We start from the raw sequence: 3,937 nt of genomic DNA, 5'->3' as shown, positions 1-3,937 counted from the left end.
GTCTCCACGAGGAGAGCCAGACCTCCGCCGCCCAGCTACGACGCTTCACCAACTGGTTCCTCCACTCCGTCGACAAGAAGCCCTGAACACACACACACACACACACAGACACACACACACACACACACACACACACACAGAGCACACACACACATACAGTTGCAGACACACATGCGCACACAGACTTTTACTGTACATGTATGTAGGCACACACACACACACACACACACCCCGACAGGGCTAACATAACATCCAGTACCTGAGCCAGTGGGCGTGGCTGAGGGAGGTGAAGGTCATCACACCGCAGCAGCTACGTCCTAGCGTGCTAATGCTACATGCTATAGAGTTGGAGGGCGGAACGTCACGGCCTGTTAGCGCTGATGCTAGCGGACAATTAGCACACTTTTAGTCATCACTACTGCTGTCACCCGTGGTTGCTGTTAACGACGACAGAACCCCTGACAGCTGGAGAGAGGGAGGGAGGGAGGGAGGGAGGGAGGGAATAAACAGGAGATCTGTACAGGAGATAAAGGACAGAAAGGGAGGAATGTAGCTAGTGGGCTATTTGCATATTTAGGAAGGAAAACGTGAATAAAAACTAATGAATGTAACTTCTGTGAAATTGTGATCTGTCGCTGCGTAGGGCGGGTGTCCGCCTCTCCGGCTCCCTGAACAAGGGACCGGGACGATTTAACCCCGAAGATTCTGTCGTTACTCGACGTTAACGTGACGCAGACGTGTTCCGCTCTGACGACCAGAGCACCGCCTGACGACGGACGACGGACGGCGTCTCCAGCTTTCTATCGGGAAAAATATACCGTCATGTTTTTGGGTTTTTTTGTTTGTTTTTTTAAGTAGTTTTGTAAGTTCTCCACTGTTTGGAAAAAAAAAAAGAAAAAAAAAAAAGAGAGAGAAAATGTCCTAGCAATACATATGGACATAGTCACAAAACTGTTATTTTTATGGTGAAATGCTAACTGGGATCGTTGAGAGTTTTAAGGGCGCCGAGGGTGAATAAAGTCGCTCGAATTGTCAACATTCAAGAGCGCCAAGGGGTGACTTTATTCACCAAAAATGCTGAAATGATGATGCTTCATTTTGTAGCCAATCAGAGTAAACACCATATAGAACACTTGGCGCTCTGGGTGGTGAGGGTTCCCAAACTCTTGGCAGTTGGTGAGTGAAGGAGTTAGGGTCGTCCCAAGGATCCCACTTAGCATCTGCTGTTCGTTCGTTTGTTTATAGTAAGCACTGATCTGATCGTGGTGTTGTCTTGGCGATGCGGTTGTTGTGTATTGATTAACGGGGATCTGACTGTGGCCGAGGTAGAGTCTCTACCTGGCCCGTCGGACCCCCCATCACGCCTGGTCCACTCCACCCAGAATGAGATTAGAATCACAAACCTCTGAATTCTAATTCTAATTCTATTCATTCTATAGAACAATAATAATAATAATAATAATAATAATAATGAAAACGGTGATGTCATTCATTCTGATGCTGTGTTCCACTCTGCTGTCACTGCTGGTATCAGCCACATGTTGGGTCTGTGGGGACGTTTCACTAACAACAGGTTCTGAAGCGGTTATGAAGCGGTATGGCTTGTCATAAGCATGCTGTATCACACCATCCTGTCTTTAGCATTGTGTGATCCAATCAAATCAGACCGTATTTGTGTAGCACGTTTCATGCACCAATACACGACACTTGACAGGAATAATGAATGAAAGCGAAGGGAGATGTTAAAATCATCCTGTGTAATGATCCTGAGGTCACACAGACAGACACGACGGGTCGTAAGATGGTTATAAGACCTTATGAGACCTCGTACGCACACGGCTAGGACAAGTTAGCCAGCTTATAGCCAAGCGTTGCTGAGTGTCTGTCTGTCCACAGAGAAGCTGTCTGTATGCAGTCTGACCCCCCCGCCCCCCCTCCACCCTCCATCCACCCCACTCTATGACCCACTCCACTCTCTACCCCCCCCCCCCCCCACACACACACACACACACACACTCTCTACTACCCCCCCCCCCCCCCCCCCCCGAACTCCGTTCTCTACCCCCCCCCCCACACACACACACACACACACACACTCTCTACTACGCCCCCCCCCCCCCCCCACACACACACACACACACACACACACACACACACTCTCTACTACCCCCCCCACACACACACACACACTCTCCACCACCGCCCCCCCCCCACTCTCTACGCCGTGTGTGTTTGATGGTTTTTGTACAGTAAATATACTTGAGTATATTTCAGTATACTTGAGAGATAAAACGTGTCTTGTATTTAACACCGTTATTTAAACCTATTTAACCTCCCCGGAAATTGTTTATTTTAATAAGAGTATCTTGTTCCTTTTCTGCACTAAAAATAAACAAGAAGATGAATAACTCAGTATTGGCAATATGTGTAGAGCAGGCAGGTGAGAGACAGAGAGACAGAGAGAGAGAGAGAGGATATAGAGGACTGTATCCATATAAGGAGTTGTTGCCGGGAAGTCCAACATTTGGACCCTAGAAGTCAGATGTTTGTTTTGTATGCCTTTACTTTCTTTGTAAAATGTTTTTGTTAAAGATGGGACAAAAAGGTTTGCTTTTTTAATAAATGTAGGATGTTGGAAAAATAACCGGACTCTGGTGTGTCTCCTGTCCTGTCTGACGGTGTGAATTATTCATCTCTGGGTCTTTAGGACCAATCCTAGTTTTAATTTTACATGAGGGCATAATTCACTCTTATTAAATCATACACTGATTTAAATGAGAGATTTGAATTATAAACGAAGAGAAATTCCCGCATGTTGTCTCTGCTTGCAAATGAATATTTAAGTAGGAAGTTTCTGTCAACGAGCGACCTGTGGCCTCACCGTGACCTATGACCTCTGGCCTTGGTGTCATCCTTTCTATAAATCACTGGGATTATGACTTCAGATGCAGTCCATATGATTTCCTCTCCAAAATGATAGGTTGACACGCACACACACACACACTCACATACGCACACGCATACACACACGCACACACACACACACACACACACTCACACACACACACACACACACTTGAATGGCACTCTGGTTTCATTTATAGTCTCTGACCGACGTCCTGCGGCTTTTGCTGAGCTGTCGTTTATATGTGTGAAAGCTTAACGAAGCCTTCTTCCAAAACGGTAGCTGACACACACACACACACACACACACACACACACACACACCCTGACGCAAACACACATGCACACACACACGCAAACACACGCACACCCCCGGCGACGTTTCCTCCAGCAGAGTGGGTAGTTGTTCATTATTGATGGAGCACTTTGGACTACCGCGGTAAAACAGCCTGCAGTACTACAGCCTTACCTGGCCATGTGCTCTCCAAAGTGCTCTTCCTCTGCAGGAAGGACGACACAGACGACGACGATGGTGGTGATGATGATGATGGTGATGGTGGTGATGGTGATGATGGTGGTGGTGATGATGATGATGATGGTGATGGTGGTGATGATGATGATGGTGGTGGTGATGATGGTGATGGTGGTGATGATGATGGTGATGGTGGTGATGATGGTGGTGATGATGATGATGATGGTGATGGTGGTGGTGATGGTGGTGGTGATGATGATGATGGTGGTGGTGTGTATCGAAGCAAGATGTTGTTCTAATTCTTGACACACAGCAGCTGTTCATAGCACACTACCTACAGCTCTGACTCTTACACACGGTTACACACACACACACACAACACAGAAACACACACACACACACACAACACAGAAACACACATACCCAGACTCTCTCTCTCTCTTTCTCACACACACACACACACTAGCGATCCTCATCTCCAGCAGCAGCGACACACAGGAGGTAGATTTACACACACAGGAGGTAGATTTACACACACAGGAGGTAGATTTACACACACAG

The 3,937-nt window shown here is 47.1% G+C and overlaps 1 pseudogene across 1 annotated transcript in view; it reads right to left on the bottom strand.

Annotated features, from left to right (window-relative positions):
• The window catches only part of LOC310818632 (atlastin-2-like), a 4,043-nt pseudogene extending 3,746 nt beyond the window's left edge, over nt 1–297 (bottom strand). The window contains exon 1 of the transcript XR_014555112.1: nt 246–297. The product of XR_014555112.1 is annotated as an atlastin-2-like (transcript). The remainder of the gene's footprint in view (nt 1–245) is intronic.
• Nucleotides 298–3,937: the final 3,640 nt, after the last annotated feature.

Source organism: Argentina silus (genome assembly GCF_951799395.1).
Source record: "Argentina silus genome assembly, chromosome: 18".
NCBI lineage: Eukaryota > Metazoa > Chordata > Actinopteri > Argentiniformes > Argentinidae > Argentina > Argentina silus.
This window is presented reverse-complemented; position numbering and strand designations above follow the sequence as displayed.